The sequence below is a fragment of the Tenrec ecaudatus genome, chromosome X, assembly GCF_050624435.1.
Source record: "Tenrec ecaudatus isolate mTenEca1 chromosome X, mTenEca1.hap1, whole genome shotgun sequence".
Classification (NCBI taxonomy): Eukaryota; Metazoa; Chordata; class Mammalia; order Afrosoricida; family Tenrecidae; genus Tenrec; species Tenrec ecaudatus.
The window spans coordinates 92,171,032-92,197,510 of NC_134548.1; the positions used below are offsets into that span (position 1 = coordinate 92,171,032).

General features: G+C 36.2%; 1 protein-coding gene across 1 annotated transcript in view; it reads left to right on the top strand.

The window, feature by feature from the left end:
• The window catches only part of DACH2 (dachshund family transcription factor 2), a 792,597-nt gene that overhangs the window by 681,743 nt on the left and 84,375 nt on the right, over nucleotides 1-26,479 (top strand). The window lies entirely within an intron of this gene.

Consider the following 26,479-nt stretch of genomic DNA (forward strand, 5'->3'; position numbering starts at 1 on the left):
GCTGTCATGGGGAAGAGATGTTTTCCTCTACACTTGAGAGTCATTTTCAAAATATTTATTAATTTGGATATTTCAGTTGAAATTTGAACATGCTAATGCATCAACCATTTACCTGGAATACTGACATATATTGCCTCGATCTAATTTTTCTTCCACTGAGGTACCATATCACTTCTGTATGATATTCAGTTATTTCTTGGCATAGCTGTTAAAAGAAAATGGGAGGGATAATAATTTCAAAATGATACCTCCCTGATGTAGAAGCTGAATAAAACTTTGTTTAATGGCTGAAAACATATTAGGAAAGGAAATGGTGTGCACAGTGGCTGTTACCATGTGTGAGACAGTATCTCTTAGGTAAGGAACATAAGATGAAATGCAATTGATCAGATCCTCCGATGTCTGTTAGTACTTCCCCATAGGGTGCATTTTTCCTGTTTCTGCAAAAAGATGCTCATTTATTTACAAAAGATCCATTAGCTGGAAGGTTAGTGGAGAAATGTTTTTTGTTCTCTTGACTAAACTTACTTCCTAATTACCTGGATGAATATGTTACTTGGAATTTGGAATAATATTTGATTTTAATTTCATCAATCCTTGGTTGGGTTCCTTGCCATCTATATTGTGTTTTTGCCACCAGAAACGGAAAGGCTGAACCCACTCAGTTTCTTAAATGGAATGGTTGATTTTCAGAATGGTTACCATGTGGAAGTTAATTAGTATATTAAGTTAATCAAACATTTGTAAAGGTAACAACATTAGCGTTAAATATGAAACTCCATTCATAATCCAGCATCAATGTGCTCCTGATACCGCTTTCTCGTCAAGCTACGACTGTTTGTAAGGCAGCTTCATACAAAAGCCACACATAACAAGTACATATAACATGCTCGCGTCCATCAGAACTGAAATCTCCGTAGGTCAAAATAGACTTGTGTACACACTGTTGGGTCTCAAGAAAAATCAGTTGGAGCACACATACAGATGTACAGTAACTAATTTTCATAAAATGCACAGAGCTGTGCACTGTTATTTCAGAATCTCTTGCTGTGGAATGGCAAAGTTTTTCTCTTTTCATTTCAGTCAGATAGGTTGGCCACACATCCTGATGGGGCTATTAATAAATAGAAGTGGCATATTAAACATCACACCAGTTACAGTGGGAAGCTTTCTTTTAAATGCCTCAAATATAGCTATTAAATGTGAATGTAGTGAAATAGAAGTCTCAACATGTATTAAGTGTGTGATAAGTAAGCAGTTTATACAACTGTGGTAAGCATATGCTTTCACATATGTTTTGAGTAATATCATTATGATTTTAGAATGATTTATAGCTCTGAAAATGATCAAATGCCAACTTTGCTATTATATGAAGATTTTCAGAAAATGAATAAATATCATTAGATTATGCTTCATGAAACTCATCCTTTACTGTCTACTGTAAAACTGGGTGTCAGTGAAATGCATGTCTCATGATATTTTGCAATTGATTTTTACATGTAGACATGTGAAAGTCTCTGTGGCCTGAGTTTTCTGGCAAAGTGATGTTCATTCAGCCCGACCAAAACTAATTTCGCAAGTAGCTATTAGGGTTTTGACTAAATAATTTTGACTGTACTGGCTTATCAGTCATGTCTAGACTTTCATCTTATTTTTCCACAAATGTTGTCAAACGAATTTAGCAAATCATTTACTAGTGATGATATTGTGTTGACACGTCCTTTTTGGTTAGTTCTGGAGTGCTTTACAATAAAATAGTGAGGGCTATCCTATGCCAGTTTCCCCACATGAAGCGAAGGCAAAAAGGAACATGTCTTCCTCTGGGCAACTACTAGACTCGCGATGTGCTAAAGGAACCACAGATTTTTCTATTTTGCCTTTTGAATTCAATGTGTTTATTGAAAACTTTCTAATTGCAAGCTTCCCAAATGAGATTGATGATGAACTCTAAAATGCTGTACAAACAGTGAAACAATAAATGGATCATATGGCACAAGACTTCAGCCCACTGAGACAGTCTATATTATCAATCAGTTTGCTGGCTACAGATTGAATACTAATGGTTCCAAAATATTCTATTGTAATATTCTAAATTATATCACATGTAAAATAAAAGTATTACCATATTTCTGTTTCTGCAAATGAGCTAATTTCAGAGAGTTGGGGCTATAAGATTGACAGTATTCTAAGAATGTAATTATTTAACTAATCACCTGGTTCTCTTTAGCAAGTTAGTCTTAGCAATTAGTCTTAGATACTACACTAACTCTTTCAAATATAATGGGACATAAAGCTATTCAGTTATTTGGAAATGATGACCAATCCAAGCTAAAAGGGTGAAGAAATATTCTGAATATTATATGTTAGATAAGAGAGACTAATATATTGGGCTGACTGAATTATGAGCACCATTACAAATGAGCATTATGTTGGAGTTGAAATATGTAAGGGAATGCCAAATGACCCAAATTTGTACAATTAAGACTGTTCAATTATTTTTAAATTAAACAGACAGAAACAAAGAATAATTTACTGGAGGTATTCTTTGAATCACCTTCTTTGAACAAACATATATACACCATATATACTCAAGCATAAGCCGACCCAAATATCAGGCAAGGCACCTAATTTTACCACAAAAACTTCATTAAAATGTGCTGTAAAAACTGGACTTATACATGAGTATATACGGATATACATTTTAAAATTTGAAACAATGGTACTGTCACAAGAAATTACAAATGAGAAACTGCAAAGACCCATTGCCTAGTTTGCTAATATAGCACACTACAAAATCAGAAAATTTACATTTGTACAATATACAGATCTAACTTTAATTTCAAGAGTTTTATATACACTAATTTGAGTGTGTGTACATGTAAGTCCAAAATATTGCTTCTAGGGTTTGGTCCCTACATGAGCAGGTTTTTAGGAGCAAATCATGTTTAAGCATGCCTTTACATCAATGAGTGGCTGCAAACAAGTTATCAGTAATGAAATTGTGTTGGCCTCAATAGTAAGCCACTTAAAAAAAGGGTGCTTTTGTGCCATGGTAAAAAATTATTTTGAGTCCAATTTAACATAATTTTACTAGTTTTTATTGTCCTTTCATCATTGTTGTACATATCAGATGATCATTTAAGCATTCAACAACCTAAATAATTTATTAAGCCTCTCATTGGCTTGGCTTGTTCTTCTGACCCGTACATTTCCCTACATATCAAAAAGATTCTGTTTATTTTCTTACACTTCACCAAAATTAACACCTGTCTACCCTCTAGCCCAGTGGTTCTCAACCTTCCTAATACCACAACCCTTTAATACAGTTCTGTTAGGTCTCTCTCTCCGGGCTAGATTCCAACCTCAGTCCTTGGCTCCGCGTGAGAAAGATTTCACGCCGAAGCCGGGCTCGTGATCCAAGTGAATTTAATGAGAGTTAAAAGAAGCTTCAGGTTTTACGCGGCACCCACAGGATTCCTCTGACCACGCGGCCTGGCAGAGACTGCTCTGGGTCATGCAAGGATCTCTCTCCTCCCAGGAAGACAACCAGACTAGCCTCTCCCTTCCGGTCACTGCCTCTTCAAGGGTTCCAGGGGGAGGCGTGGTGAACGATCCCAGGCCGCTCCCATTGGCTGAATTGCAATCACCTGGCTGAGGTGGGCTGCTCCAGGTGTAATGCCCATCGGAGCCCACCTGGGGGGAAATCTAGCTTTGTCCTATGCTGGCTCTCCTGGGCATGCATAAATGGACTTCCCAAATCCCTAGGCTAAGCTACCTAACAGTAGCTCATGTTTTTGTGACCCCAACCATAAAATTATTTTCGTTGCTACTTCATACCTGTAATTTTGCTACTGTGATGATCCAGGCGACCCCTGTGAAAGGGTCATTCAAGGCTCACAGGGGTCGCGACCCACAGGTTGAGAACCGCTGCTAGCCTATTGCTTTGCCTTTCTCCCTTTCCTTTCTAACTGTAGGAACCATCATAGTCTGCTTCTTTGGGTAGAAAACCTTTCTCAATTGTTTTATAACAATGGTCGTATCCAATATTTGTCCTTCTGTGTTTGACTAATTTCATTCACCAAAATGTCTTTTATGTATATCCATATCATGAAGTATTTCACAGTCCCATCATCAGTCTTCATTGAGGCGCAGCATCCCATTGTATGTATCTATCAGTTGATTTATCTATTCTTCTATTGATGGGCATTTAGGTTGTTCCTATCTTCTTGTTATTATAAATAATGCTGGAATGAACATGACAGTGCAAATATTTGCTCATAGTATGTTCTGGGTTTCTCTAGGGTAGCATTGAAGAAGTACTATTGCTGGGTCAAAAACCATGTGTACTTTTCATGCATAAATCATATTGTTTATGAAAGTGAAGTTAGAGACATTCATTTTCTTTGTAATTTATTGTGATAAAGATATGTAGATGACTTCAACAATGTGAAGAGATTACAGATTACTCTAAATGCTAAAAAAAAATTCTACTTGACATTTGATTTGGTAATAATAGACTAGGAAGAAAAGGTAATATATAAACACTTTTCCCAGGTTCCCAATTCGGGTTCCTAGTATGATTTTTAAATTTTATTTAATTATAGTTATTATTAATATACAGAGCAAATATGTATCATTTATTCCATGTGCACTTGAGTGACATTTAATACATGCTTTGGTAAGTGCAGCCATTTTAATAACAATTTTCTAAGTTGTTGCTCTCCCATTAACATAAACTTTTTCACTCCTAATATTTCTATCTAATTTTCAAGCTGCTGCTATCAATTTTATCCTACATAGATAGTTCTTAAAAGTGTATAATGCTTAAGATAGATCTTTACTAGATACGCTAAAGTCTCTCATGGTTTCATGACTTCAGGGGATACTTTTGGTTCAAGGTTTGGATATTAACTTAGTGCAATAGTTTCAAAGATACATCCAGCCTTCATGGCGCCAGAAAGTCTGATGTCAATGAGAATTTGAAATTTTGATCTATATTTACCCCCATTTACCCCCTTGAACAAAATGTTAAGTAATGGTAGCTGGTGACCATCCAGTTCTAGTTACATGACAAAGGTGGCAGCGGTTTAAGGAGACAATTAGACACATATCCATATACTCCTAGAGTCTCCTTCTTACTCCATTAATCCTGATGTATGGGGACAGGTTTTAATAACTTGGAGGGCCAATTGTAAGCTTTGTAGGCGGCAGACACCATGCAATGATCTAAGCTCTATAACCGAACAGAAAGCTAAACTTTTATTAGGCCAATTTACAGGGATGTCCCACAAAACCAAGACCAGAATAACCTATGAGAACTGGGATATAATAACAAGTAGCACGAGACATGACCATAGGACAAAATAATGTTATTAATTACAGCAATACAATTCTAACTACGGAGGAGAATGTATGCACTAATGTCAAAACCTCAAGTTCTCATGTAATGCATCTGTATATCTCAGGATGTTGAAAAGCCTTCCTCCAACCCTGACGCCACATTCTTTTTATTAGCCAGCTTCTCCGATTGTTTGCTCCGCATACAGATGGACTAAGTATGATGAGAGGATACAGCCCTGTTGCACACCTTTTCTTCCTGATTTTAAACCTTGCTCTAGGCACTAGTGCTAATCACACACTGCCTCTTGATCCATGTACGCACTTACATAAGCATAATGAAGTGTTCTGGGATTCCCATTGTTCGCATGGTTATCCACAATATCACATGACTGAATCTTTTGGCATAATCAACAAATCACACTTAAACAGCTTCCTGGTATTCTCTCCTTTGAGCTAAGACCCACTGGACACAGGACATCAACAATGAAATCCGTTGTTCCACATCCTATTCCGAATCCAGTCTGAACCTCGACAAGTTAACTGTCAATGGACTGCTGCTATTGTTGTTGGATGGTCGTCAGCAAAACTGTACTTGCATGTGATATCAATTGAACAAGCTTTTAGGTCACCTTTCTTTGGAATGGGTACAAATGTGAATCTCTTCCAGTCAGTTGCCCAAATAACGGTCTTCAAAATTTCCTGGCATAGAGGACTGAGTGGTTAATGTACTTCGAAGTTTGTTGTGACATTTGAATTGGTGTTCCACCAATTCCTGGACCCTTGTTTTTGACTAATGCTTTCAGTGTAGCTTGGACTTCTTCCTTCAGCATCATTGGTTCTTGCTCAAAAGCTACCTTCTGAAATGGTATAATGTTTACTGGTTCTTTCTGGCAGTGTGACTCTATTCTTTCTATCTACTTTTGATGCTTCTTGCATCGTCCAATATTCTGCCCATAGAGTTTTTCAATATTGCAACGTGAGATTTGATCATTTTTTTCACTTGGGTCAGTTTAAGATACATTGAACATGTTCTTCCTTTTGAGTTTACTAATTCCAGCTCTTTCCACATTCCATTGTAATATATTACTTTCTCTTCTTGAGCTACCCATTGAAATGTTCTGTGCAACTCATTGATGTCAAAATTTGTTCCATTTGCTGTACCTGTTCTAAAATTAAAAGCAAGTTTCAGGGTCTCTTCTAATATCCATTTTGATCTTCTCTTTCTTTCTTTGCTTTTGATTGATCTTTGACTTTCTTCATGAATGATCTCCTTGATGCCCGCCCACTGCTCGTCTGGTCTTCAGTCAGGAGTATCCAGTGTAGCACATCTGTTCTTGAGGTACTTTTGTACTACATTGTGCTTGGACAGAACTTGTACATGGATCAAGAGGCAACTGTTTATACAGAACAAGAAAATATTGCATGGTTTAAAATCAGCAAATTTTACTTGCATGGACTATCAATTATATTATTCTCTTGTTTGAGCATTCTATTGGGTCACCTTTTTTTGGAATGGGCACACATATGGATCTCTTCCAGTCAATTGACCAAGCAGTTGTCTTCTAAATTCTTGGAATAGAGGAGTGAGTGCTTCCACTACTTCATCAGTTTGTGGAAACATTTCCATTGGAATTCCATCAATTCTTGGAGCCATGTTTTTGGCTAATACATTTAGTGCAGTTTGAACTTCTTCAATTACCATTTGTTTTTGTTCATATGCTAGCAGGGTTGTATTCTCTTACCATACTTAAAATATATTTCTTGAAATTCAGGGTCTATAAACACATATTTGGACTCTCATGGACTTGTTTTAATTTCTTTCACCTGAATTTACAGATGAGAAATTGATGGTCTGATTCACAGTCAGATCCTGGCCTGGTTTTAGCTGCTGATATTGAACTCTCTACCTTCTCTTCCCACAGATGTAGTTAATCTGGAAAAAATCCATGTGTATTGTTCACAAATAGTATTTATTATGCACAAGTAATTTTTCTTCCACAATTCTATTATGTGATCTCTACCTTCATTTCTATCACCAAGACTGTATTTTCCAACAATTATTCCTTCCTCTTTGCTTCCAACATTTGCATTGGAATCACCAGTCATTTTGAGTGCATCTTGATTACATTTATTAAAAAAACTATGTCGGACTAAAGACATTGATAGAATTCTTCGATTTCTTCATCACTAATTTTAATATTTGGTGCATAAACTTGAGTAATAGTTTTATTGATTGGATTCAGATAGATATTCTCCTATCACAGCATTGATTTGATTTCCTGGAGGGCGGGTAGATATAATCCTCTCACAGACAGCATGGCAACTTCCTTTTTGGCAATTAATGCTACTCTATTTCTCTTGATTTTGATATTCCCAGCATAGTAAATCATATGATTTTTTGATTCAGAAAAGTAAATATTGGTTCATTTGAGCCAAGGACATATATGCATTCCATTTCATTTTTGACAACTTCTAATTTTCCTAGTTTTATTTTTCACACATTCCAAGTTTCGATCACTAGCTGGTGTATGCAGCTGGTTCTTCTTAACTTGAATCATGTCCTATCAGCAAATGAAGACTCCAAAGGCATCCCTGGCACAGGCTTTATTCCACTCATGACACACCTCATCATGCTCAACTCTACTCCAAGAAAAGGAAAGCAGCTCCTCCTTAGTCACATTTCAAGTGCCCTTGAACACTGTCTCTGCTTCCCTTCATTAGGCTTTCAGTATCTGACAATGTTCTGGAGCTAGGCATAGGGGTTTAGGGGCTTCTTTCTCTCATGGACACCAGACTCCTCCGTCATTTTCTATTCTTACTCTAGAAGCTCCACTTGAAACATTGGGTGACCCTCCTGGCATTCAAAATACCAAAGCCATAGCTTCGAGTATCACAGCAACACACACACCACCATAGTGTAACAAAATGACAGACAAGTGGTGGATGGCAGATGTAGTTAGACTAAAATGTAATACCTTATTATTTGGATCTCCCTTTTGATATGCTTTACAGTTGTTTCATATAAAACATAGAAAGTGAAGGACAAATATTGTACATGTGAATTGCCCTCTGGTGAATCTCCTCTGGCTATGGATTAGGGACGTGGATAAGCTTGCTAGCCTGCAGAGTCCAATGGAAAGTGGACTGTTGCAGAAACAGGTTAAAATAAAATACCTTATCACTTGCTCTTCCTTTTGATTCATTTAAATTATGTTTTGGGGATTTTAGATTTCCTGATTTTAGTTATAATTTTTCTCTGGTTTGTTTAGTGATTGATGTTGTTGTTTTTGCTTTGTTCTATGTTTTCTAGTATATGCAATTCAGGATGTGTGGATCTGTAAAGACAGTAGCTGAATTAATAACTTATTAGTGGTGTAAGATAGAGGTTGGGGAAAATAGAGAGCTGGTAGCAGGAAGGAAGAAAATCTTCTGGAACTGATTGTGTAACTCTTTATGTTATGACCTAACTATTAAGTGCATGTTATGTGAATTACATGCCAATAAAATATTATTTTTGCAAAGAATCAACAGACTACAGGGTTGACAATTATTGATGTGAGTGAAGTAATCCATAAGAGAGAGAAGAGTAATCAAAGGGGAAGATTGATGAGTATTTAAGCTACTTATCAATTTTAAACTTAAAAGATTTTAATCTTTCTCTACTTATAAAAAAATTGATGATCCAAAGTTTAAAACCCCCACTAATTCATGTCAGATGGGTCTTGAATGACAGAAAATACCACAGAAGTCTGTACTGGTTTTTTGTTGACTAGTAAAGGCTTTTGATGGTGTGACTTGGAAAAATTAGGATAGCCTGAAAAAGAAAGAGAATCGTGTCCACGCAGAATCTGTGTATGGATCAAGTGGCAAACAGAACAGAGGAATACTGGTTGGTTCAAACATCTGGAAAAGTTTGTGTCAGGATTTTATGCCATCACCAGACATATTCAATCTACACACTGAGCAAATAATGAGAGAAGCTGGCTTATATGAAGCAAAATGAAGCATCAGGATTGGAAGAAGGCTAATTAACACCTGTGATATGCAGATGACACAACCTTGCTTGCTGGAAGTGAGGAGGATTTGAAGCACTTACCGATTAAGATCGTGAATTATAGCCTTCAGTATGGGTTACAATTCAATGTAAAGACCACCAAATTACTCACAGCTGGATCAATAGATGACATCGTAAAAACCAGAAAAACTGAAGTTATGAAGGACTTCATCTTGCTTGTATCCACAAACAATACACATGGAAGTATCAGTCAAGAGATCAAAAGATGAGTTGCGTTGAGGAGATCTGATGCACAAGACCGCATTGAAGTATTGCAAAACAAGGATGCTACTTTGATGATTTGGGTGTGGCTGCTCAGTCCTTGTATTTTTACATGCTTCTTAAGTATGTGACAATTTGACATCGAATCAGAAAGACCCAAGAAGAATCAATACATTTGGAATATCATGCTAATGATAAATAGTGAAAGTAGTATGGGCTGCCCAAAGAACAAAACAAATATTGTAAGAAGCACAGTCAGAGTGCACCTCATAAGCTAAGATAGCAAGACTTCGCCTCATGTTTCTTGGACATGTTATTAGGAGAGACTAGTCCATGGTCAAGAACATCATGCTAGATAACATAGAAAGGCAGTGCAAAGGAAGAAAGCCTTGACAAGATGGAGTGACACAGTGGCTCCAATGTTGGGCTGAAACAGAACAATTGTGAAGAGGGCACAGGACCCGGGGTGCTTTATTCTGTGGTGCACAGGGTTTCTGTGACTTGCAACTGTTACGACAGCACCTAACAACAAGAATTCACTATAAAAATATACATATATTTTAAAGATAGATGAGCAAAGCAGAGCAATAACTTGTTAATTTACCAAGTGAAATTATTTAATAGAGTTTTTAAGTATCACATTTTATTCCTATCTGTAGCTATATTTTAAAAGTAAATCCATTAGCCAGATTGCTTTTGATCAGGGAAGGAGGGCTTGGCTACCTTCCAGTGAAGGAATCATTGTGAAACACGAAGAACCACATTCAAATAATCACAATATTTGCCTCTTTGGAATGAATTCATTTGTAGTTGCTTTGCTTAATTATAGATCTGTGTTTCAGAGAGCGTCTCCTCGCTTTTACAATCCGAGTCTACCACTCGTCTGTCAGTTTGTTGTACTGTGGTGGCTCGTGTGTTTCTGTGACGCGGAGAGCTATGTCACTGGTACTGGTCACCCAGAGTGTGCAGGTTTTAGCAGCGTTTGCAGAGTAAGAACTCTCTTAGAAGTGTGGCCAGAGTGCTTCTTAGACACGAAGAAGGCACTGCTGCCAGGAAAATCAGTCACTGAAGAAAGCCATCATGCTTGGTAGACAGGACTTGATACTGGCTGTAACAATGGCGTCGGGCATGGGAACTATGATGAACACTGCACAGGACCAGGCAGAGTTTCATAATGTGGTACATAAATAGGTTGCAAACGGAACTGACTCAATTGCACCTAACAACAACAACAATCTCGGTAAAAGCTCACCTCAGCCCCTAAAATACGAACAGGGAAGAAAATAATATTTTCTCCATCTATGTACCCTTCACCTCAGTTATTGTGCAGAGATCTGGGTCAAATAATTCGACTCTCAGATTCATAGTCTGTGAAAGTTCAAAGCCCATCCCAGATTTCAACAAATCCTTGGGACATTTGTGTTCTCATGGATCACTGTTGCTCCTGTTTCTCCATAGGCTCTGCTTAGCATTATGTCAATCTTGACAAGAAACACATTTTCTGAACCAGTTTACACACACATAAGCACACAACCTATAAGAAACCATTCTAAAATCCAATTTTGACATTCTATTCTTCCAAAACCCTTCTGACCACCCTTATACCATGTGTTCTTGTGCTGGGCCTTCCATGACAGTCTGAGGCTTATGACCCCCACCCCACCTCATGCCCCTTTCCATTTTCCCTTTTTTGTCCCTTCTATGGTCTCTTCCCCACCCCTCCTTCTTTAGAGGATTAGACAATTTTTCTGATCTTGACTCATGAACAGAGGTTCTGCCCCATCCCTGGAGGTCCCTCCACAGCTGAAACTCAGGCTTGGTCTTCTACCTTCTAACACTGACCATAGATTGTTTTCCCCAGCAAAGTCAGTTTCTTCCTACAATGAGTTTGAAGTCTTCAGTTAAGAACAAAAAGTTATACATAATTGCAAGACACACATAGGAAACTGGGATTTATGTTCCATGTAAGACCTAGGTTCAACAAACATTTGCTCAGCATGGTTGCATTAGTAGGTGCTTCGACATATAATATTTTAAAATACTAGCTTCTAATGGACACCATGAAAAATAATCTAAAATATCTTCCTCTAAAAGTGGTGGTGGTAGTGGTGGTAGTAATTCTTGGAAATCTCTTATTCCCACCTGCCACTATCCATTCTCCCATTATCTTCAATGCAAACCTTTTTGAAAGATGGCCAAGACTTGTTATTTCAATTGCAGAAAATCTAGTTACTCAATTATTTTTCATTGGGCTTCATAGATGAAGCAAGCAACTTTGGTAATTTTCTATTAATTTCTCCTTTAGTATTGCCCCCCTCCATATTCTGCCCCGCTTCTGGGACTCCGTCTAGGTGATGGTAGAACTCGCGACCCTTAAACTCAGGTATTTTCCATATTATTTCGGTGTGTGCTTCATTCTAGATAATTTCAAAGGATTTATCTCTTAGCTCATAACTTCTCCTTTTAGTTTTGCCTGGTCTACTTTTTTAGCAACTCATTGAGCTTTTACTACCAAAGAGTACATATTTTATTTGGTACTCTAAAACTCTTTCTGGAAATTTCATATTTAAGATAACTGTACATGAGGTCTTCCATCGACTAAATGTATATTTTTTTTCTATCTCTTTTGCTTTTTGAATCTCTGGTTATTTGGTTTATTTTCTTTTTCATTTTGAGTCCACATTTACTTCAATTTAATTGTAATAATGTTTAGGATCTAGTATAAACCAGAAACCCATTGTATTCAAATTATTTTTGACTCAGAGTGACCCTATGTAGGTTATAAACCCCTGTAAATCTTTACAGTAGCAGATCGCCTCACATTTCCATTGCAGAGATAAAGGTGGACTTGAATCACTGACCTTACAGTCCATACCGCAGTGCTTAACCCACAGTGCCACTGAAGCTATTTATGGGCTTAGTGTGTAAATGCTTTATTTCAAAAACTAAAGTTTTTCCTGCCAAGTTCGAGAGTCGTTCTTCCTGATCTAGTTCAATATCTGTTCTTTCTGAGAATCCTGGCTTAATGAAAGAGTTCTAAGGTAAGCATCCTCATCTTTATGGATGTCCAATAGTTTGCCTGTTTATCTCAGTGACATTAGGGTATTACTGCAGGACAATCTATATTTCCTATTTATTAATAACTTGCTATTCAAATAAAATCTTTTGCAATCTTCTCCTCCCCCCCAAAAATTATTTTGCTGGGCATTATGACAGATACCATATCATTCCATAGTTCAATCACATCAATCAGTATTGTACAATTGCTACCACAATCAGCTTCCAAACATTCTTGTTTTGGGTTTAAATCATTTTCTTGGGGGTTCATAGAGCTCTTAACATAATCCATACATGCAGCCATTCTGTCCATCACATTTGTACATTTGTTGCCATCATCATTTTCTATTTTTGTAGGTCAAGTTACCAGAAGAATTTATTTTAATGATTCTTTATGTTTTCTGGTGTTTCTGTAACACCAATATGACAGATAGGCATTTTGAAAGAACAAATTTTGTTTACCTATACTTCTGGAGACTTAAAGTTCAAATCAGCCAAACATGCTTTTCCAGCCTGAACTCCTTGACATCAGCTCTTTTTACCATCCCCATCAGTGTACCCCTCCCCCTCCCCAAAAAACCTTATTCTACTTGATATCCCTATAAGTTCATCAGTCTTGGGTTTCATATACTGAAAACATATAACAAAAATTCAAAAAGGTTATCCCCCAATGACATAACACATCTGAGATAAACCCCAGTATAAACAAAAACAACAACAACAAATGTTGAAAACTAGATGAGGTCTAACATGCATCAGATGGGGGATCAAATGACAAGATTTTAACTGTTCAAGTCACTTTTAACCATTTGATCTTCTATAGTCATCTCTCCAATGCACTATGTTTAGTAACAACTTTCCTCCCATTCCCCTATTATGGATGGAGGGAGATCACCGGAGGCTTATTCCCTATGTAGTTCCCACAAACTTATCTTGGGCTCCCACTGTCATCCATTGCTTTCTGAAAACTGGGACATAACAATTTAGGCTCTGGTACTATTTCCTTCTGCAGCGTCTGATTATATGATTTGCGTTCGTTCAGTGACTGAGGTTGTTGCGCTTCTTCACTATGCACTTACTTGAGACTTCGCTTAGATGGCTGCTTGTTTGGAAACAAGCCTTGAAAACCCCAGAAGCTTTTTTATCTGATAGCCAGGCTCCATTTAATTTCTTGGCCACATTTTATGATAGCTCTCCTATCTTCTGTGTTCCCTTCCCATATGTGTGGACTTTTCATTTTTAATTCCTTATACCATTTTACTTCTTTTCTCATTTCTTCTTTGCTTCTTTCATTCTTTCTAAAATCTGTGTGTTTCTTAGTTTATTGCTTGAGTTTTTTTCTTTGTTTAGAGAGTGAATGTTAATGAACTATCCCTCTTGATTCCAACAATGCATAAAAATACATGACAATTCAATCAGGATATAAATATATTATTGCAAGACCTAATGTTAAAATGAAAGACTCAATGAGCTTTTGTTTTCTCTATTTTTGAGCCAATTATATGTTATAAAACATTTAAAATATTATTTTAGAAGATGCCTACAACATTGCTGGAGAAACAGTTTAAATGACAATAAAAATAAATACGCTTATATATACCCATTACTTGTGCTATTGTGAATTAAATAACTTTATACATACAAAAAATCAATATTGACTGTTCTACAAAATATATATATATTGAGACTCACTAAAGAGAGAATTTTTCCAGAGAAATGTTTGAAGTTATCCACACTCTTTTAGTAAATCTTTTTTCTCAGTATGCTGCTTTGAAAACATTTGTTTTCTTCTGCTTGTTCAGTTTTCAGTACCAGTTTTATATGTGACAGAGTGCATTACCTCATATAGAAAACAATTGGAAGTTTAATAAATGAAATGTTAATAGAAAAAAATAACCATCTTTTAAAATGGTTTTCATTCTGCTACTATATTTAAATATTCAAGATATCATAAGTAAGGTTGTTTATATAGATGCACTTCAGAGAGATATAAATCTATACTAGATCTTATATCGTGTATCTATCCTTATATGTGTATCACACTCACAGAGACCCAAGAGAACAAGGTAGAACTGCTCCTGTGGGTTTCTGTGACTATAACTCTTTATTGGAGTAGAAAGCCTCATCTCTCTCAATGTACAGTTTCCACATGACACTGTGAACACTGGAATGCTATAAATATTCTCTCTATATACTTTGCAGTGTTATATGTACTTTAGTATGAGCCACACAGTTTAATGTCTTTTTTATGGTCAAGAAAACACAGGTAATCACAGTTCTGGTATTCTGACATGGTTTAAAATCAAGAAAGGTGTGTGTCAGGGATTTATACTTTTAATGTACTTATTTAATCTCTAGACTGATAAAATTAGTAGAAGATTATCAAACCATGGTTGCAGCTGTACATTTACAGGAAACTCTCAGAATTTCAGGCTGGATTCAGATAAATCATGGAATGAGGGATGTCATTACTGTTAAAATATGGATCTGCAATGAAGAGAATACCGGAAAGATGCTAACTTGCGTTTCATTGACTTTGAAAAGTGTTTGACTGGGTGGACCATAATAAACTGGGCATAATAAACTGGGCATAGCCTTGAGAAGAATGGGAATTCCATAACGCTTCATTATGCTCATGTAGAACTTGTACCTGGGTCAAGAACAAGTTTTGTAATGAGAACAAGGGAATGACACATGGTTTAAAATCAGGGAAGGTGTGCTACAAGCTTGTATCCTTTCCATCATATATACTTAATCTGTATGCTGAGCAAATCATCAGCGTATATGACTTATATGAAGAATTATATGTGGCATTCGGATTGGAGGAAGGTTATTAACCTGCACTATGAAGATGACACAACATTGCTGGCTGAAAGTGAGCAGAAATTGAAGCACTTGCTAGAGAAGATCAAGGAGAGTAGCCTTCAGTATGAATTACAACTCAATGTAATGAAACCCAAAATCCTCACAACTGAACCAAGAGGCAACATCATGATAAATGGAGGGGAGATTGAAGTTTTCAAGGATCTTGTCTTCAATGGATCCACACTGAATGCTCTTGGACGCAGCCATCAAGAAAACAAAGACATATTGCACTAGGTAAATCTGCTACACAAACTTCTTTAGAGTATTGAAGAGTACGAATGCCACTGTGAGGATTAAGGTGTGCCTGACCCAATCCATCATATCCTCACTTGCATCATCTACATATGAAAGCTGGACATTGAATACGGAAGAGCATAGAAGAATAGATGCATTTGGATTATGGTGCTAGAGAAGAACACTGTAAAATCCGTGGACTGATGAAAGGACAAACTGACCAATATTAGAAGAAATAAGGCCAGAGTGCTACTTGGAGGTAAGGATGGGAAGACTTCATCATTCATACTTTAGACATATTTCAGGAGGGACTAGTACCTAGAGAAAGCCAACATTTTTGGTAAAGTGGGAGGGTGGTGAGAAAAAGTAAGGTGCTCAATGAGATGGCTTGACAACAATGAGCTCACATATAGGCACCAGTGTGAGGACGACGCAGTACCTGGCAGTGTCTCATTCTGTTGTGCATAGTGCACTTTGGTTTGGCACTGACTTGATGGCACCTAAAAAGAACAATAACTGAGCAAATAATCAGAGAATCTTGACTATATGAAGAAGAATGCGACTTAGCATTGGAGGAAGCCTTAATAACCATGTGATATGCAGATTATGCAACCTTGCTGAAGGAAGTACAGAGAACTTGAAGGACTTAGTGATGAACATCAAAGACTATATCTTTCAATATGGATTACATGTCAAAAAGGAAGCAATGACCTTCACAACTAGACTAATAAACAACAGAAGAAAAGTTGAAGTTGTCAAAGATGTCCCTGGATCCAAAACCTACATCCATTGAAGCAGTATACAAGATATCAATAATGTATTACATGGGACAAATGTACTTCTAAACACCTCTTTAAAATGTTAAAAAAGCACAGATGTCACTTCAAAGACTAAGGCATGCCTGTTCCAAGCCATAGCATTTTCAATCACATATATACATATGAAATCTGAACAATGAATAAGGAATACTGGAGAAGAATTAATGCCTTTAGATGATTATATTTGTGAGTAAAATTAAGTATTCTATGGGTTTTTTTCATATAAACAAGCCTGTCTTGAAAGAAGTTGAATCAGAATGTTCCCTAGAAAAAATTCTGGTGAAACTCAGTCGCATATACTTTGGAAAAAAATATCAGGAAGTATTAGTCTCTGTAAATGGATGTCATGCTTGATAAAGTAGGTGGGCAATACAAGGTAGAAAGACTGCTGACAAGATTCATTAACACCGTGCCTGCAACACTGGGTTCAAGCATAGCAACCCTTGGGGGAACGACACAGAGGCAAGCATTTTTTCCTTATGTGCATGGAGTTGCTACAAGCCACAACCAACTAAATAGCACCTGGAAAACACTTTGATAGAGCTAGGATATCCTGCCTTTCAATAAAAGGAAAGCATTTATCAGAAAGATATTTATTGTGATGTGTTATCAGGGATTATAGTTTTCCAAGATTTAGATAGAAGAAAAAAATATATACATGTATTCATGGTTTGCATACATACTTGCTAAAGGTACAACAGACAAACAAACAAAAGATCCCAATCATCATGATCATTTTACTACAAAATAAATAAAGTAGTGACAGTTTCAGAGCATAAAGCCCTTCCTAAAAGTTCCTCAAATGATTTAACCTTAAAAGCCAATACTTAGATAAGTGGAAAATATTAAAACTCAGAGACTATAAGAGATACATTTCTAAACTAGATTCTACAAATAGTTATTTTAAAATAATTTATTACTTTTTGGTTTCTTATGTTTACTTATACCCTCCAGAATATTGCTTAGTGGATGTTAAAATTAGTGAAGGCAAATTTATATCTTTCCCATTCATATTCTGTCATTGTTAGGTGTTTTTCTAGTCTCTGCCATTAGACAATTAGCATCCACATAATTGGGAGCACTGGATATTTTTCATTAGTTCTAATAATTAGAAAGATTAGAGATCCATCTGCATGTTGCTAATTGAGAGGACAAAATACCTCATCCATATTAAGACATTAATCTTCCACTCTAAAAGTATTATCAAATGTAAAGTTAGATTTAGAATTAAATTTTCTAGGCCCTTGCCACAGCTTTACTACCTATTTGTTATTGCATCAATTACATGGTTGGGCCTCAATAATGTAGAATTTAGTTAAAAAATTAATTCACAGCATATAGGCAAGTTCTCAGATGTCTCCGAGCCTTGGTTCCTCATTTATAAAATGATGATCAATCCACTGAAATGATGAACATAATACTACTTTCTGCATGGCCAGTTCTGCACCACACACCTGAAGGGTAGTATCATAGTCTTTCCTAAGATGAAAGTGTTAAAGAAAGTGTCCCTCAATAATTGCTTTCATAATTGTACTAAAAGAAGTCATGAATTTTTATTAAATCCTAAAAATAGAAGTGCATTTGATTGAGGTCCCCTTTCAAGTTCTGAAGAGACTAGTTATTCTCAGATGCTGTTGTACCAGTTCTGACTCAAAGTGACCCAATGGATGACCAACAAAGGAAACACTGCCTGGTCCTGCTCCATCATCACAATTGTTTTGTTTGAGCCCCTTGTTGCAGCCACTGTATCAATCCATCTCATCCAGGATAGTCTGTACTGTCACCTAGCTTCTACTCTGCGAAGCATGATGTCCTTTTCCAGAGTCTGATCTCTCCTGATTACAATTCCAAAATATGTGAGATGAAGTTTTGCCATTGTCAGTTCTAAGAAATATTCTTATTGTACTTCCTTCAAGACAGACTCAATGTTCTTCACCAACACCATAATTCAAATGGACACATTCTTAGCTGATCTTCCTTACCCATTGTCTAGTTTTCACATATATATGAGGCAATTAAAATACTGTGGCTTGGGTCACGTGCCCTGTAATTCTAGAAGCACATCTTTCCGCTTCCATTTCAAAGAGGTTTATGCAGCATATTTTCCCACTACAATGTATCATTTGATTTCTTGACTTCTGCTACCATGAGCATTTATTATGGATAGAAGTAAAGTCAGGTCCTTGAGAGCTTCAATATTTTTTCTGTTTATCATGATGTGTTTATTGCACAGTTGTAAACCATGCAGTACTCCCTTGTTCTGTTCAAACAGCAATCTTAATTGTTTTACATCAGGAGATTGGGGTATCACCACTGTCTTCTTAGTTTACTACTTTCTGTTTCAGCATAATTAGGTAAAATGCCTTGTCAATATATGTATCTTGCACTTCAATTTCAGACAAGAAAGATTTTATTTGGTATGATATGACTGCATTTCAAATATTTTAATTATCCTTATCCACACTTATTCAATCTGTATGCTGAGCAAATCATCAGAGAAGCTGGATTATATGAAGAAGAATGTGGCATCGGATTCAGAGGAAAGTTTATTAACAACCTGCAATATGCAGATGACACGACCTTGTTTGATGAAAGTGAGGAGGACTTGCTGATGAAGATCAAAGATTTCAGCCTTCAGTGTGGGTTACCTCTCAATGTAAAGGAAAAAAATCTTCATAACTGGATCAATAAGTAACATCATGATAAACAGAAAGACAGAAGTTGTTGAGGATTTTATCTTGTTTGAATCTGCAACCAATACTCATAGAAGCAGTTGTTAAGAGATCAAAAGTTGTGTTACATTAGGTAAATCTGATGTACAAGACCTCTTTAGAGTGTTGAAGTCTAGGAGGTTATTTTGAGGACTAAGGTACACCTGAGTCAAGCTGTGGTATTTTCCATTGCCTCATATGTATTTGAAAGTTATACAGCGAATAAGGAAGACTGAAGAAGAATCAATGCATTTGAATTACAGTGCTGATGAAGAATCTTGAAAGTCCCATGGACTGACAAAAAGGACAAACAGATGTGTCTTGGAAGAAGTATTGCCAAAATGCTCCATAGAGGCAAAGCCTCGTGTACTTGGGACATGTTATCAATAAAGACCAGTCCTTGGATTAGGACATCATGGAGAGGGGCTTCGGGGGGCGGGGGGCAGGGGGAGGGGCAGGAAAAAGAGGAAGGCCTTAGATGAGATGGATTGTCCCCGTGGTTGCAACACTAGGCTCGAATATAACAACTGTGAGGAAGGTGCAGGACCAGGCAGTCTTTCCTTCTGTTGGACATAGGATCACTGCGAGTTGGCAAGGTCTTAACGGCACCTCACAACAGCAATTATCCATCGCAGCTAATAGCTGCAGTATTTTCCGCATTGTGGTATATAACAGATGAAAATAGCTTCATTTTCATAGTTACAGATAATAAAATGCTCATATTTTGTAAATCTCTATACAGGATTTCAAGGAAAATTAGATAAAAGTATTTGCAGATTTTATTCTACATAAAATAATCTACTATAAACACAATGTATATTAATTTTTGACTGCTGCCATAATAAATTGCCACATATGTATATCGATTGCCTTTGAGCATATTGTGACTCATAGCAAACCTGTGGACTAGAGAAGAACTGTCCCGGAGGATTTCCGATGCTGTAACTGTTTAAGGACGCGGACTATCCCAAACTATCTTTCCCAGAGTGGCTGGTCAATTTGAACTGCCACCATTTCAGCTAGTTGCCCAGTACTTAATCACTGAGCCAGTAGAGTTCTATAAATATATCTAATGGATTTAAAAAACAGAACTTTATTTTTTTATAATTGTATGGTCAGAAGAATACACTGGCTAAATATTCCGATGTTTGTAGACCATCTTACTTTTTGGAGGCTTTAGGGGAAAGTCTATTTCATACTCATTTAGATTTTTGGAAGAAATCTGTGCCCATGGTTGTAGGACTGAAGGCTCCATTTTCTTGCTGTCAATTGAACACTTTTTAAAGCTTCTGTAGGCCATCTACAATATTTAGTTCAGGTCCCACTTCCTCCATATTCAAAGCCAGCAGTCATGGTGTGAGTCCTCACATTGCAACACTTTTAACTTCCTCTTCAACTTTCAAGAGTTCATGTGCTTACTTTTGCCCGCACTAATAATGCATGATAGTCTCATCATCCCAAGGTCATTATATTTAGTCATACTTGTAAAACCATGTTTCACAGGTTCCATGGTAATTTGCGGTGTAGGCCATTATCCTGTCTGCCAAAGAAAGAGAGCAAGAGAAATTCTTAAATCCAAAGATATGGTTTAAATGAACAACTACTTTCTAACATTAGAGTGGACATCTGAAAAACAAAGACAAATGATACTATAATGTGAAGGTAACTGCACAATAATGGAATAGAAAAATAAATTAATAACAAGTAAGTTATGTTTTTCAATCTCTTGAGTCCACCTCTGACTTAACATATAGAAAAGAAGTAATGGTGCCTGGTAGTAACAAATATTTTATTTTACAAATTCAGTTATGGTAAAATTATTCTAACTCCTATATAATGGTTTGTGAATGAAATGAGTAACCGTACATGAGCTCAGAAATTCTTTCAAAATGTATACAGTTGATACAAAACGACTGTTTGCAAGGGAGAGTTTAGCATTTTCTGCTGTGCTAAAATTTGAGCACCTCAGCTATTAGCATTTGGCTTGTTTTAGAAACTGGTGAATAATGATGTGTTCTACGAAACAATTTTGCTACAACCTTTTAAAAGCTTGTTAATTTTCCTTATAATGGCTACATTAAACTTATTGAGATGTATTATATATGTATGGAAGAGTTCTGCATGCATTTGTAAAAGCTTTTTATCCATATACATTACTGATATAAATATAATTAATATCATTTGTTATCTTTGTCATTGTGCTATCTAGTTGTAACTTCAACTATCATGAAATATATTTGTCTCATACTTAGTAACTGTTGAATATTGGTGAATTGCCATTGCTTTCCATGATGCAATAAGACAATGAGCTAATATTTATTAAGAACTTATCATACATCTTGAGTGGTTGTAAGCACTATGAATTGTCTCATTAAATCCTCACAACAAGTCTTGGAGATATCAGTGATTACTCTTTCCATTTACGAATGAGAAAGTTGAGACCCAGAGAGGTATAATTGCTTGCCCAAAGTCACAAAAAACAAGGTTTCATGGTCAAGTAATTCGTTTCATTATTATCTACTGTGGAGCAGCATATCATTCATTCTTGATATATAACCAAACTGTCGCAAACCATAGAGTTTGGTGTTAGTTAGACTAGAGGGACTTAGTAAGTATTAACCAAGTAAGACTTAGTAAGTATTAAGGCAAAGTTGGAAGATGTAAAGATGCATACTACAGATTAATTCAGAAGGCCTAGAATCCAATAATATACTCTTTGTTTGGCAGAATTATGACCTTGAATTACTCAATATTTCCCTGTATTTGTTAACCTATTGGTAAAATAGAAGCAATAACTCACTGAATATTTAGAAAGCTTGAAAAAATCATGTGTGTGTTCTTTGCTCTGTATAAAAGCTAGTTGTCAGTTATGAGATTTTACAAATATTATGTTGGGACTCATTGTCAGGATTGGAGTGTGATAGTAAGGATTTTTTTATTTTATAACGGGAATTTCATTGGTTGTTTTGAGATCCATACAGAGACATTATGAACAAAGTGTACGCAATTCTTAATGCACATACCAAAATCCTAAATTGCATGTAGATACAAAATCTTTTCCAAATTTCAGAGATTTTCCGGCTTTAAATTTGAAGGAAACATTTTAAAGAGGTTATCAAATATAGTAATCCTCAAATATTGATAAGCTGTTACATCTTAAGTCCCACTAATTCAGATTTAATTTCTCACTCAGATGGTTCCACCTTTCACAGTATATAATACAGTTAGGAAACTGGACTACCACGAACAAATGTGGTATAGAATGCACCCAGTTCTGACAAGAAAGCCAGAAGGGCAGAATGGTTGTCAGACCCAATTCTGTTTTTAAAACATGGAAACAAATTTTTAAATGGTGAAGTCATACGAATGCATGACAGTGACTCCAAATTGTCATTAAGCATGTCTTGTATCAAGGGTATAAAAACTGCCCCACCCCATGGAATGTTGTGTTGACACCCAAGACAATCAAATGTTCCCGCAGTTGAACATTCCACTCTCATCTGGTTGTACCAAAAAATATACAACCAGTAAATGATTTCACATCTTAGTAAAAGAGCATTTGCACTTTAAAAGATGGAATGAAGTGGGATTTATCTTCTTCTTGAAAATGTTTCTAGGGCTACTAAAGTTTGTATTTATAAAATAGTTGATAAAAAATATTCCTCTGGAGTGTACATGAAGGGAGTTCATAGGGTCCCACTTACAAGACATGGACGATAGCTAAACAGTCATCAGACTTGATTTCTTTATCTTCTGCTTCATGAGATTCTGAACTCTCCTCGTTTTTCATTTCTCCAGTTTTTGGCAGGTGCATATTCCTTAGTTTTTTGTTTAGTTGCTTCAGCCTGTTTTCCCTCTGTTCCACCTTTCCCTCTGGCTTGCTTTTTTTTTTTTTTTTTGTCTGAAGATTTATCCTTTCCTGCTGCCGTTTTTGGGGCTGTGTCTCCCTTCTGCAGGCACAGGTTTCACTGGCAGCCTCGCTGATCGCTCCATGAGCTCTTCAGTCACAACTCCTTCCACTGAGCTGATGTGCCTTTCGGGCATCTTGGCTGTGGGGAGGGCGCTTGGGGACCACGGGGCACAAAGAGCTTTCTCAAAGCTGAGTGGACTTGCCCCTCCCACTCTGCCGGCTGCCCGAGCTCCATAGTAGGGAATTTTCTAGGTAAAACAACAATATTACCATATTTAGTACAGAGCATTTAACATAATGGATATGCATTATTCCGTTTTTCTCTTCTTCACTTTCACTGATCTGTGAATTGCTATATAAAATGAGATCATTTTAGACTTAATAATTTTCTAGGAAAACCCATTACACACGTAATCCAAAGTGATTTTTAATTTTTGATATGTAAAAGTGTTTAAATTGGACTTATTTACACATTACACACATAATGTACAGAAATCAAATGGACTATGTGAGCCGTAGCATGTCATTTTGCTTATTATTTTTTGTCCCAGGAGCTCTCCTAAATTGATATTAGTCTCCTTAATTGCTATCAATTCATTCTTGAAGTTTATTTTTTGTTTCTATGGCTTTGTTCTGTACTGATGTTTCTACTCTCTGCCTTTTCATTTCCAACATTTAATAAGGATGACTCTTTTCCTTCTAGTCTCGACGTTCCCCAATTATCTTTCCTCAGAATTTTTCTCTTTTTCCCCCTTTTGGAAATTCTATTCAGATTTGTGGCTTTATCTTTCAGTTTTATTCAGATGTCTCTCAAATCATTGTTTCTCTGCTACATTTCTCCAACAGTTTCTAATTGCCTACTGAGACAGATATTTGTATGTTACCTTGACATTTTAAGTATTGTATTATTATACTGCAAAGTGTTTAACAACCCCCCCCCCCGTAATTTGGCCACCTTATTAATTTTCTGGTGTAAGTTCTCCTACCAGAGCCATTTCATGCCATCGACAAGATATCACAGAATATGAACATGGAAAAACATGCTCCCAATCATCTCTCACAAGCCAACCTAAGGTAGTTCCATCACACCACTGCCTTCACAACATGTCCTCAATCTTCTCCGTACCAACCGAGAATTTTGTTATGTACCAGACATTTCCATTTTAAAGTTTTAGACATACACCTTTCACTAATTCAATTCACAAAGATCCCACATCCCACCTTTACTTCATGAGATCCTAATCATTATTTCAAGGCCAATACCTTGGTGATTTCCTGGTTCACCAGTAAATTCTTGTATGCTATTTCTTTTGGTAAGTTGCTATTATTAATTATAAACTTCCATATCCCTATACATGAGCAAGATTCTAGACATCATGAGGGTAGGCATCTGTACTTCCTCAAGTGTGCCCCTATTAGCCCTCAGCCCAGAATATTGCAGTTGCTCTGAGTACCTAAACTTTAAACAAAATTATAGCTGATGGGAAAACCAGCTTTTCACTTTCAACCTCTCAATGTGATTCGATGGATTCTATTAGTACGTTTAGTGCTCTAACTTCCCATTTTGTGAAGGAAGAGTAAAAAATTTTACTGAACCCATGACTCACCTTCAGAAGAACCAGTAGTTTAATGTTGCATAGGTTTTTGACCAATGTTATCCCAACCAATGAACTAATTGTTGCAGTGAACTAAAATCTAAACCCCCTGCTGTAAAGGTTTTTCTGACACATAGCAATATTATAAAACAGAGTAGAATTGCCCAAAGGATTTCCCAGGCTGTAAATCTTTAGGAAATGAAATTGCCTTATTGTTTTCCTAAAGAAAAGTGCGTGAGTTGAAATCACCAGCTTTTTAGTCAGTAGTTCAATGTTTATCCCACTGCATCTAGAGAATTCCTTCTTATATTGAACTCTTATTTATAGTTAATAATTAGTGATATAATTGATTTTTAGAATTATGGAAAAATAAATACCAGTGAGGCTGAAATTATGTTTTAACTAGGTTATTCTGCAAAAAGGGCTAATAGCTGAAATCTCTAAAGAAGTTTTTTTATATAAAGCTATTAATTTGTATTTTTATCTCTGGACTTCTATTTTTCCTTCTGGATTTAAGCAAAATACCATGAAGAAATTAATTCCCCTCAAGTTTTTCAAACAATATTTTCATTTACCCCAGAAATCTGAGTATGTGGGTAATCTGAGGATATAGTCATATAAATAATTAGAGGGTAAAATTTTCCATATTATTCCTTTGAGTGACACATTAATGCCAACTCTTCATTTATCTGTTATTTACTGTTGTGTAAATTCTTTAACAAATTTAGGTCTCAAGCTAACTCTGGTGGTCCATACCATTTTTATCAACATGGAACAATTCCAATAATCAACAAATATGAGGAGGTTTTAGAAAGGTTTTTGATAAATTCCATTATCTTTTAATTCTATTCCCATTAAACTTTTGAAGCCCTTCTCCTTGAAGAAGATATGCTATAGGTCTTAGAGTAAAACCATAAAAATATTGTTTGTGGAAAGTAAATTTATTTGTCATTTGCAAGATAGATTACAAGAGGGAAAAGCTAAGGCAGCGTTTGCTGAGAAAATGGTGATTTGGAGGCATGCTATAACATAAACAAGCCATCAAAGGGGAAATTATCTTTCAATCAGATATTATTCACTATAAAAATATGTTCTTTGGGATTATTCACTTTGTTGGTTTGCTCTTGTTTTATACCAACAATTAAAACCTGGCTCTATTATTCTTACAATGTTTCATAACAAATGCATTGCCTGTAAATTAGCACATGGAATAGTAATTCTAAACAATAAGGTATTCACAGTTTTAAACCAAACATAAACACAATTTCTCTCATGAGATTGCTATTTCTAATATGATTAGTGGATATTTTTGTAGAACCATTAAATTAGCAATATGAACAGCAGAGAGAAAGATTATGTGTTCGGCACAATTTTAGCATAATTGGTAATGTCCACTTCTCAACGTAATCATGTTTACATTTTCATTTAAGGTGACAAGATGTTCAAATTAATTATAGATAAAACACTGAAAACCATCATGTTTGCTTAAATTCTCCAAAGCAACCAAAGTCACTGCCACCCAGTTGATTCCAACTCACAATGAATCTGTTGGGCAAGAAAGAACTGTCTCTGTGTGTTTCCAATGTTGTGAATCTTTACAGGGGCAGAAAGCCTCGTCATTCCAGCAGAGCAGCTGGTGGATTTGAACTGGATGCTTTGTGGTTAGTAGCCCA